The sequence below is a fragment of the Poecile atricapillus genome, chromosome 2 (genome assembly GCF_030490865.1).
Source record: "Poecile atricapillus isolate bPoeAtr1 chromosome 2, bPoeAtr1.hap1, whole genome shotgun sequence".
NCBI classification, from domain to species: domain Eukaryota; kingdom Metazoa; phylum Chordata; class Aves; order Passeriformes; family Paridae; genus Poecile; species Poecile atricapillus.
The window spans coordinates 102,672,298-102,684,700 of NC_081250.1; the positions used below are offsets into that span (position 1 = coordinate 102,672,298).

General features: G+C 42.4%; 1 protein-coding gene across 1 annotated transcript in view; it reads right to left on the reverse strand.

Moving 5' to 3' along the window:
• ANKRD12 (ankyrin repeat domain 12) overlaps positions 1–8,431 on the reverse strand; it is a 59,247-nt gene extending 50,816 nt beyond the window's left edge. The window contains exon 1 of the mRNA XM_058830807.1: positions 8,131–8,431. The gene's annotated coding sequence lies outside the window, so the exon portion shown is untranslated. The remainder of the gene's footprint in view (positions 1–8,130) is intronic.
• Between the last annotated feature and the right edge of the window lie 3,972 nt (positions 8,432–12,403).

A 12,403-nucleotide genomic window follows, 5' to 3' on the forward strand; every position in this document is an offset into this window, starting at 1 on the left:
CTTACATAATGTTATTTAGGGTGAAAAAACAATGTTGCCAAACACAGCCTGAACAGACAGGATGGCACAACCCTGACAACAGGTGAGTGGGGAAGATGGTGCTTTGCAACAGGGATCCCTAAAAAATATTTGATATAAACAGACAGCTGAAATAGGAAAGCACTGGATGAGAAGGTATCTGAAGGAACAAGAAAGTAAGATCAAATACTATGTTTTCTTTTTTAAAATTTTGAACAGAAAGAGTTTCACAAGTCTGAAATCCTAAATATTGTTTAGCAAAAGGAACACACAGGGCCAATGAACTCTTTACAGTAAGTAGTCTCTGATTTATACAGAAATAGTACAGATTTGAAAAAGGACAAATTTTCAGAACAGCAGATCTACCAATTTAAGATTATGGAATTCTCCATTATTTCAGAGAAGATTTTGAAGGGCTGTGGGCTTGCTTAATAGTGAAGTGTCTAGACTGGATATGTACATCACAAATCAAGTTGCAAAACCATAGTCTTAAGTAATTAATAACTTTCACAACAGGCTTGGAAAAGGACAACTTTTTCTAGAAAAGCATAAAACAGTAGGACGTTTGATATCACAGTGGCATCCCAGATTGCACATAAATTAAAAGAATCTTTATCAATAAGCCAGTATTATCTTGCAAAGGCAGACCATTCTATTACCACTATCTATTAAATCATATCATTTCCTCTCAATAACCAAGGAAAGTGCTGCATTGAAAGCACTTACATTTTATGAAAAAACTGATTTTAAATTGAACAGTTCAAAGTACAAAAGCTGGAAGTTTGTGGAACTTGCATAACATAAACCAGATGATATTTTCATTAAAGAATGGTTAGGAACTATTTATAAGCAGAAGCTCTTTCTGGATTCTTAGAGACTTGTGTTGAAGCTTCTCTTTATGTATAGAGATACACATTCCCTACCTCAAAATGTGAAGGATAAGACATAAGAAATGAACGTTTAGGAATGGGGTCACCTCCAGTTATCAGTTATCTCCTGGCATTATCAACAAACAGAAACAAAACAAAAATAAAAAAAAAGCACTGCCAGTCCAAGAACGGTGACAAATCTTCCTGTCAAAAGTCAGACAGCAACCCTCATTTCAGTGAGGCAGGAGTGGCTCCCACATAGTGACAAGGGGCATCATTCCTTCTGAAGCACTTACACTATTTCTACAGCAATCCTTCATGTGCGCCAGTAAGGAACTGAACCGGTGCCAGAATTCAAGATGAATCTGAAGGACACTTGTCAGTATTGTATTATTCTCAAGTGCATTTCGCTATTCTCAGATTAACCCTTTGTCTTTTCATGGAGGATACTAGCATTATTGTTCTTACACAGGCTGGCTGCTCTGCAAGGAATCACTGGAAAGAAACAAACTGAAAGAACTACAAACAGAACAGTTTGAATAAATACTTGTTTTTCTTCTTTAAAGAGTTCCAAAGGATTAAAAAAACGACTAAGTTCCTTTGCAGATTGTCTCCATATTCAAGTAATAATTTCTGAAGAAATTCTCTTATTGTTAATTATACTTCAGCTACTTTTCGTATTTCTCCTTTGGCAACAGAAAATAAGGTTGTTTCACTTTCAGTTTCTCACTCACAAGCTTACTCAGAATCAAGCACCGGAAGAGACTTTTTCCATTAAGTTACAGCACAAGTAACAGAAGACATAGATAGATTTGTCTTTCTTTAAAAAGAAATATCAGAAACTGCATTTTTAACAGGCAAAATGAAATGCAAAGAAGTCTTACTTATGCAACCATCTAATTAGTAATTTAAATATTTTTTTAAAAATTACTTTATTAAGAATCTGTACAGCAGAACTTGGTAGAAAGAACCACAGCTTTACAAGACTACCACACACAGGCAGTACAAGAAGAATGCATCCTTTGACTATTAAAAATTAAATTGGTCAGGAAAAATACATTAACCGCAACAGCTGAAAAATACAGTTCTATTACATATTTGAATGAGAAAAAAGTTTGACAGTTTTATAATTTATCAAGCCTTCAACAGTAAGTTCAGCAAGGAATCCCAACACACTAACTAAAATTAGAACATAATATTTTACTTGCACTGTTGGGCCAAATTCCAGGTTTAACTAACTGGTCATGGCCATAAGCACACTTCTTTAGCTGAGCCTGCAGGGAACCTGGGAGAGACTAGATGATGGGGTCAGATGGTGTGAGTCAGAGGAGCCTTCTGACCTCAGCTAGTCCATGATTCTGTCCTATGAATCAAAAATGTAGATGTTCTTTACCTCAGCAGCAGGATGGCTATGGGCTGTTTTCTCCTCCCACTGACATGTTCAGCATAGGACAAGGTTTGTGTCTTCTACATTCTCCGCAGACTTATGCTATGTAGTCAGGACAGTATTTATTCTAACAAGTCCTTGCATATGTGGCCAGAAGAACCAGTGTATCTTGTATGATACTCCAACCATATCAGGACAACTGTGTAAAATGCAAACATCATATTCCTACTGAGGGAAAGACCTAGGTGTCAAACATTTATATGGAAAAACAACCTCACTTCATTTTATAATAAGACACACATAAGTTTTCAGAGTGCCTGAAGGGGATTGCCCTTTATTCTCAATAGACTCTCAAAATGAAGGAGATTTTTGACTCTACAAAGAGGAGTTCCATTCCAGGGAAGTAAACTAATACGCTAGGCCAAGAACTCTGGCTCTTAGGAGCCAAAGACACTTACTGCAAAATCTATTAGTCCTCCATTTTAATCTACAAGTCCATAAACTTGAATGTTCACAGGTGCTTCCTCTTGAGTCTTTTTTAGGATGAACTATGGGCTCAAAGGAAACACCTGCATAGTTTAGCTTAATATGATACACTCTTTAAACAACATGGAAAAGTGGAGATGTAAACGTCAGGTTTTATCTACTGGTTATTACATAAAGATGTATCCAAATAAACATTTTTCAATTAAGAAAGACTACTGCATATGCATAATCTACCAGAATGAAACTTACAAGCCTTTTTATCAGTACTTTGATAAACATAAGATAAGCAAAACTACTGCTAAACAATTTTCAACTCCTTCCACCGGAATCTACTTTCTCTCTGGAAAGCTACAGATCTCCAAGACAAGAGATTTCATAACTATGCCATACATTCTTACTAGAACCTCAGTAATTTCTATTTAAATCTTCATAAACTAATGATAATTTGTCAATCTCAAACCAAGAAAACCCACAACTTATCTGCAGCACTGCTAGAAAGAACATCACTTCAAACACACACAGAGGCACTTCACAGGCCAGGAATAGATGAACTGCCAACACCTACTCACAGTCCTTCAGCTATTAGCAGGATTCAGGACAGGTAAAGCACGTAGCTGGAGTGATACCATTCACAAGAAGAATCTAAAGCAGTAGATGCAGGACAGAAAGCAGTCTTGGCTTAGTCATGAATTCCCAACTGGATAACAGAGGTTTTTGTCCTGGTTAAATCGTGAAGACATGCAACATATTCAACAGGCTTTATTGCCACCTCTTGGCCATCAGCAAATCTCACAAAAATAACAACAAAATCATCTGTCAGCTCCTTTACAGAAATAATCCTTCTTTGGGGGAAAAGATATAGCAAGGGAACAGATGGAGTGGAAACAGAGAACAAGCAGAATGCCATTTGCAGACAAGTATAACTATTTAGGGCAGTAAAACTACAGTGAGTACTGCAGTTAACTTTCATCTAAGTTTTACTGTGTCATCTGGAGAACTGAAGGAAAGCAAAGAACCAGTTATTTTCAAGACAAAAACCATGATTTTTTAATTTACTTAAAAAAGGTAAAATGGGTGTCAAGACACCTGTTTCTCCTTGAAGTCAAAAAATGAATAGATTAGTATTACCCACACATGAAAGAGAATTAACACTAAATGAAAGGTCTGTTTTCCTTTCATTATTAAACTAGTAGTAAGAACCCAAATGAGTAGGTTACTGAAGAGTACAGAGTACCACAGAAAACTGGTTTCTCTCAGTTAGTTGTTTGATGCACACAATATTGAAGGAAATAAAGAAGGGAAGACATTTCCACAAATCAGCTAAGAAAATTACCTGGCCAAGAGAGCTTGAAAGGTTTGATAGCTAGACACCCCTTATGTGGGACTAATGCAAAAGGCTTGGAAAGAGAAGGGAAACCATAGGAAATGTCTTTACGCACAAGCACAAGCTCATTTCTGCTATCATCAAACAGTGGAACTTTTTAAGATCTACCACAGAACACTTGGAAATGTGTTAAGAGTTATTTGGGGTCTGTTGCACTGAATACATTCTGAAGCCCAGAGAGGAGAAGAAGTGTTTTCTACCTCTGATGCTTTCCAGCCTCATGAATTTAAGACATAAGGCAAGGAAAGAGTTGTTCCAATACTCTCTATCTCCAGCAAGCTACTCATGGGTAGAAAGCAGATGACAGGACCAGAAAAGAAAATATATAAAGTTTTCCTCCTCAGAGTGCATTTTTAGTTTTTGCCTCTAATATAGCCCCTAATTCTGTCTCTAATGTTGTTAATGGCATTTCTTAACATAAACCAGTGTGAAATCAATCCTCTTGTGACATTATCACTACCTGGAGCACTCTGTGCAGAAGCCATGAAACTGAGGAGCATTTATTAATTTGTTGCTTGTGAAAGATAAATGCAGTTGCAGCAGACATAAGGATGCTTCCTCAGATCCAGGGAAATAATCTAAAATATACTAAGGCAAAGTCATACTTTCAAGGGCTTCATGTTTCTACATGAATATTTAGTCTTTAAGCAAGGTGGCAATAAATGTCCTCAACTGCCTCCATAAGCTTACAGAAGAACTTTAAAGACATTTCTAGGTCCTAGAATAATAATGAACTGACAAGAAAAAAACCTAAAGATGTTACCAGAGCTCTGACTTCTGTTATTCTGTTAATAAAATCATTCAGTGTAATAACACAAAATGCAAGACTGAGTTTGTGCTAATATTTATTTCATACCATCTGTCACTAGAGTCTAATGATGTAGTTAAAAATTAGTTTGATTTGAAGACTAAAAGACCAATCAACATTTATAATACTCCATCTGCAACTGAACACAGAAAAGAAGAAACACCAAACAGTCATGCCCAGTCCATCAATTTGTAAGATAAGATCTAAAAAATGTCAAAAGTAGGTTGTTCTGAGTGTGTATAATAACAGTGCAGTAGCAGGTTAATCATTACATATTTTGTGATCAATAGTTTTTTCCAGTTTTAAAGAGGGCCAACTGCACTAGTCTTTCAAGCAATTTCATCAGCTTAAGATTGTCTAAACATGGTAAATCAGTTCAACAAATACAATTTGTTTTCCTGCCTGTATGGCCAATACTGAAGAATAAGTTCTGAATACTGAGGAAGAAATTCTAGCTCAGTCCTATCTAGGTGCCTATATTTCCACTAAAAAGGATATCCAGGACCTTCTACCTAGTTAAATTAAAACTGCAACAGCTTATAGAGTTTCTAGCAATTTAAACAGACATCTAAGAGTGCAAAGAAACTTTTTTGAGAATGACTGCTGACCACTGATTTATAAACACAGATATTCAACTTTCAGTGTATGCTTTTAATCCTACGGTAAAGTGGTAACATAGCAGTACATCCTCTAACTAATGCCAAGCAAACAGGAACTTCACACAAGCCCCCATTTACCCTGCTTATTAAAAGGCCCTCTCCTCTAAGAAGTCACCTATTGTGCAAGTCTGCTGGAAGAAACTGCACACAGACTTCAGTTTGTGGCATGGGGCTTGCTTTCTTACATAACATCTGTCCTAAGCTTTAATGTCTGTAGTATTCTGAGTTCACAAACAGTTTTGAATAATCCTCTGTGTGGGAGAAGAACACACAAAGAGATGGCAATAGAAAGACAGAAATATTTATATTTGAAAGACTGAGCTGTAATTTTTGTGAAAGAGCCAAAGGCTCTCTGATCAACTGCCCACACTCAGTGATTACTACAGAAAAGCCAGGAAATAGGAAAAGGAACTCACACACCAAACACTGAAACACTGACATTGCCACAAGAAAGCCATCATGGTCCTCTGGGTGCCAAGAAAAATATTGGTACTCCTTGACATTTTAGCTTGCGCAACATATACAGAAAAGTAAAACTATTAAGGGGGAGGTGGGGTGTAAAAAGATACAGTCAATGGGTTCACCATTACCTTCCCACAGAAATACTCTGTGTACCTCAAACCCTACATTTTTATTTGAACAGACCATTTCTCAAGCTTGCACAGAAACCTACTAAATTCACAGAGGGTGTCATCAAGGTCTCCAGCTGATCAAGTCACAAGGTCAGCAGGGAGTCTGAACTTCCATCTCAAAGAAAAGCAAAAGACACTCAACACCTGCACAAACCTCAAATAATAAGAACAGTTGAAATACCTTGACATGTCAGATAATGCTGAAGATCTGTTGCTCTGGGGACTTTAACCCAGTGAACTATAGCAAAGGATTACAGCAGAAGAAGAAAGCACAGGTTCCTTGCACCTACACAGCACCTGCACAGCAGCTCACCATGTCCCTACCTACAGTAACCAAGACTTGAGGACAACCAAGCTACCATCAACCTTGTTTATTGAGAAACACCCACAAGCCTTGCTGTTTCAAAATTAGAGAGAAGGAAGTGTCCCAAACCCCCAAATCATGGCTTGTCAATAAACATGAATTATTTTAATATTAGTTAATGATTTCTTATAGACATGATGATCTCACCCTTCCCCAGCATTCCAAGATTAGATAATTTTTTCCTGGAACGTAAGTACATTTGGACAGCTCCACCTCTGTCCAATAGCTTTTTGTTCCTATAAGCATCACCACTCACTCACTTTTCTCCATTAAAGATTTGTTTTATCCCATAAGTTACCTTGTAATTCAGTGGCATAAGACTCCCTTTCTTCCATATCACATGGGCCACAGAAGAAAGGCATAGAACACAGTGAGTGTGTCCAAGCAACTTCCACAGAAGCTCTAGCTAATAATACCAATATTAAATAATAATACTGATATTGGAATATACTGCTCAGGGAGGTGGTGGAATCAACGTCCCTAGAGGTGTTTAAGGAAAGACAGGACATGGCACTTGGTGCCACGGTCTACTTGACATGATAGTATTTGGTCACAGGTTGGACCCAGTGACCTCAGAGGTCTTTTACAACCTAACTGATTCTATGCTTTTGCAAAATATTTATTTTATTTGGGAGTTTAAAGCAAAAGAAAAAAAAAATTTAAAAAATCATTTAATTTCTCATTGCATGCACACAATCGTTATGGAAAAAAAAAGACAAAAAAAAACCCACAAAAAATCCTCCACCAAAACATAAAACCCAACCAAACAAGACTGTATATTATCAATGAATATTATCAACTCCTCGAGAGTCTGATAGGAACTAGAATGAAGAACTGAGCAACTGAGCCTGGCATTCTCTCATTCCTTGCCCTTCCTTTGTTGCCTGCTGTCACCTGTGCAGCGCGAGTTGCCGCGCTCCATCCACATCGGCGGCTGGCTGTCTCTGGCAGGGAAGGCAGGGAACGCGTTATCCTGCCGAGCAGCCAGGCAGCCTCGGCGGGGCCGGCACCGGCGGAGCAACTCCCGAGGCTGCAGGGAGCAGCCGAAATTCCCGACACGGAGGCGGGGCGTGTGTGTTATGTGCGTGTGTGTCTGTGTGTTATGTGTGCTATGTGTGTGTACACTGCCATGCCGCGCTCGGCACCCGCGCCCCGCTCGCCCGTGACCGCCTCCCTACCTTCTCCGCACATTCCCGGCCCTGCCTCGCGCGGGAACCTCCCGTAGGCGGCGGGCCCCTCACGCCGGGCGGCGGGGCAGGGGCCAGGCTCGGCGGGCCAGGCGGTGACAGCGGCGGCCATGGCTCCCGCCGCGGCGCTGACGGGCTGACAGCGCGGCCGGACGGAGCCGGGCGGGAGGCGCGGTGCCCGCTGCCCGGGGGGACACGGCGGCAGCGGTGACACCGCCGAGGCGGGCACCGGGCGGGCGCTCCCCGGGCTCAGGGACAAGGGGGCGGCACCCCGCGGGCACCGGGTGGGGCCGGGGGTCCCCGCCGCGCGCCGGGAAGGTGCGCTCCAGTCCTTACCTTCTCCCGGGAGCGCGGCAGTGGGACGCGTCCTCCTCCTCCTGCTCCTCCTGTGTCTGTGGACGGCGCGGCCGCGGGGAATCGGGCAGAGCAGCGAGTGCTGCCCGCAGTGCCCAGGGGCTGAGGCTCAGCCGCGGCTCCGGGCGCCGGGGATTGCAAACACCCCGCCCGCCCTTCTTCCTTTCTTCCTTCCCTCCCTCTCCCTGTCTATATCTATCTCTCTCTCTGTCACCCGCCTGCCTTCCTTCTTTCCCTCCTTCTCTCTATCTCTCTCTCGCCCTCCCTCCTTCCCTCTCCATCCCTCTCCCTCCCTCCCTCCTTTCCTCACACCCCGCGCCGCCGCTCGGCTCCCCCCGCCCCCCCTCCCAGCGGCGCTCCCATTGGCCGCGCGCCGCCCACGTGGGCCTCGCGCGGAGCACGGGACGCGGGCGAGCGGTGCCGCTGCCAACGACAGAAGGCTCGGGGCGGGGTGGGCACAGCACCTCTTTTCTCCGTTCCCAGTGCCATCCCCATCCCGAAGGAGACGGGCGCGTACGCCCGCAGGGCGACGGGAAATAACGGGCTTGCGGGATGCCACAGACGGACGGGGCTGGGACGGGGGGAATAGGGCGCGAGAATCGCGCATGCGCAAAGGGGATTTGGTTTGTTGTTTTTTTTTTTGGTTTTGTTTTTTTGCTGGGGCAGCCGCGCATCCTCTTGGGCTGCGGCCGCTGGAACCTTCTGGAAATGGCGGCGGCCTCAGCTGGTCACGGGGCGAGGTGGCAGACGAGAGCTTTTCCGGTCTTTGCCACGGGATAGGAACCGACCTACAGCCACCAGCGCCCCCCGCTTTGCCTCGCCCCGACCTGCCGCTGCCGCTGCCGCCCCCTCCCCGGGGAGGGGTTTTTCCGGCGGTGATGGCGCAGTGAGTTTTAACTATCCGGCGTAGTGCGCGTGCGCGGCGGGCGCAGCCCGTCCCGTTCTATCTTACCCTCTTCCATCCCTTCACCGGGTGCTACAGGCTGCGGAGGGGCTGCGGCTAAAGGCCCCGCAATTTTTGGGAGAAGCCCCCGGACGCAGGTGCGTGTGGCGCGGTGCTGGAAAGCCCTGGGTGGCCGTTCGCTTTCGCGAAAAGCTGTGGGATGCCGATCCCGCCGCGCCTGGGGGGTCTTGTCAGTGCTGCGTTCCCCCCGCCCCCCTCCACTCAGACACAAATCGCATCCACCTGCCGCTGCAGGACAGGACAACTAGGTTTACAAACTGTTTTTTTGGCAGTGCCCTGCTTGCACAAATGAGCTGGACGTTATATGAAGACATCTAAGAGGTTATGGAATTGACTGACGATGTAGCCCTGGTTGTAGCCTTAGAAAGGGGTCATTCATCTGCACTCGTGAAAGGTTTTGCATCTGCTTGTAACAGTAGTAGTATGTGGCAGGACTTAAGGAACACACGTCTAGTGCTGTAATCGTGGGTTCTGGAGTAATGCTATCCAGATCGCTTCTGGGAGGTGCTGAAGGGCTGCCAGCAGCTAAACAAAGCCCTTTAACATAGTCTTAATTGCTGTGGTCACTCTGCTACTGGATTGCTTTAATCTGTTACTGGGTAGAAATTCCTTAATATTTCCTATTCATCAGAAAAGTGATTTTTTGTTTTCACAATCAAAAGATTACTTTGATTGAGGCCACCTATTGCATAGACTTGCCGTATATTTTGATCCCCACCGATGATGTACCAGAATGGATAGAGGATGGCATCAACAATCTCTCATATTCCCATGCTCCATGGCTTACTATTCAGACAAACTTCTCTTGTTTGCTTTCACAATCTTCTTGTACAAATGCCGGTACAGATCATTGGTGTTGTAAAGCAACTGCCTTCACTTTCATTTGATTCTGTTAGTGTACAATGAGTACTGTCTGGTATCCAGGAACAGCTCTGTCAGCGTGAGTGACCATGTAACAAAGGGAGTTGCCTTCACAGTCTTTTCTGTTTGGTTGATGGCAGAGGCTATCTCTAGAAGTGGCAAACTCATTGAATAGCAGACAGCCTATGGAAAGTCAGCATAAGTAGAGTAAGAGCAGTTACCAAAGGCAGAATAATTTTTCTTTTTGTGGGATTATACAGGGATCCACACTGGAAAACATGACAGACTACAGGTGTGGCCTGCATTGTGATACTACATTTTGATCCTTGTGCATGAGTAGGGTGTAGCTCCAGGATTTTGGTTTGTATTATATACCAGCAGCTGAGGTAACAGGGAAGGAGTTTCATGAGTAGTATCTGCAGCAGCAGATGTTAAGATCTTAAAATAGTATCTATCAGTAACTGGGAAAAATACTGTTCCTTAAGCCTTTTGTAAGAACTACTGTTTGGACTAGTGAAAAGCATCAGTCAGTTGACTGCTAGTTGCTACCTCTACATTTGTTTCTTGCCCTTGTTTCCAGCAGCCCCTCCGTTACACATCTAGCACAGCTGCAAGATGCTCTTGTAGCTGCATGGTGTTGGTTGTGCATAGGACTTCCCTGGATTTGCCCTCCCCAGGGGAACATCCTGTGTCACCAGCCCTGTGAACTACTAGTCTTAGGACAAACAGGTCCAGCACTGGTTGAACTGTGTCATTGCTGAATTCAGTCTTGTCTAGCATCTGAAGGACTGAAAATTTCAGACTGCAGTACAAAAGTCTGAAGTAAGAACTTGCAGGGTGCCACTCAAGTGAAAGTGTGTACACCAGCCTCTAGGAGGTAACAGGCAGGTCAGCCTATGGCCAGCAAACATCCTACACAGGTGGAATGGGATTTCACAGCTTCTTCCTATTTAATGGCAGAACACTGGTCCAGGTAACATTTTTCTAGCAATGTGTGGTGGTCATGGAAATCCTTTCTGTTATCCAGCATCACACACATCATTTGGTATCTAGAATTTCCAATTATTCCATACTTCCTTCTGTCTTCACCAAAGGAAAATTGTCACCTCCCATTCTTGCAGTCCAGTGGATTCTTTTGGTGTCTTGTGCTTCTGTGTCCTAAATCACATTTCCTTTCTCAAGACTACCTACTTTAAAATCTTCTCAAGGTAGTCTTTTTTTTTTTTTTTCTTCCTCAGTTTCTTTTACTTTTTTATCTTCCACTTTTAGAGAATATAGTGTGTGAGTTTTTTAATTATCCCCTCATTCAAGGAGACGAAAACACAAAATCAATTATGTTGGTGCTGCAGTACCAGTTTCAGGAATGTGTTGACTGATGCTGTAGTTGTCTCATTTTTTGCTTAACTCACCACCCAGTACTCTTACAATCCAGGATATTAACTACTCTATTGAAACTTCAGAATTGCAAGTGTGTAATTATTTGACAGGTTAGTGCTACTGCCTAGAATTAATATTAGTGACCCTCTGCTATAGAGGATAATGAAAATTATGTCCTGTTAATATTTGTTACCAATATATATTAATTAATAAAATATTAATTAATTTAAAATATATATATACTGTATTGTAAAATATACTGAGTTTTCTACTAGTAAAAGCAAGCACAAGGTATTATCTACAGGTATTCAAAAACAGAAAAGAACTTGGATGTATCAGTTCTTACTCTATTCTGGAACTCTTTCATAATGATCACCTCGTTAATTCTCATCACAATCTTCCGTAAGTTACGATTGTGAAAGTAATTTATTGTATATAGTAAACAGCTACATGTAACAATGCAAAATAGGTATTTTTGCTTGAGATGTTTGAAATGTTCAAATTTCAACAAAACCTGAAATAACACAGGGTGTGATTTTTTTCTAACTGTTTAATACAATGATTGCCCAAACTCTTTAATCCAGGACCATAAAGCCTCATATAATTGATGAATGAAGTGTAAGATGAGATAGGATTGTAATAGTTATTTTATTTCTCTACAATCATTTCACAGACCTGTAGCTGTCCTTCAATACTTAAAGAGTGATGTATCAGATTTGTGCCACGCAGTAGAGATAATATAAATAAATTATCCTGTTCTAGTCAAGTGATTGGCAGATTCTCACACGTTGCATCAAAATGACTGACAGCTTGTCTGTGGAACATCACTAACAATCTCCAAAATATGGGAACTGTTGAGGTCCGTGTTCTCCTCGTGAGACAGACTTCAAAACTGTAACGTGCAGATGGAATAAATTGGGGAGAAAAAGTGGATAAGGCTACAAATTCTGTCTGGCTTTAAAAATGGGTGGAGTCTGGCATTCTAGAGGTTTGTTTTTGTATAGTTAGAAGTTTCAAGCTTGGCAGGTCCAAAACTATGTTTCCCTTCAATAC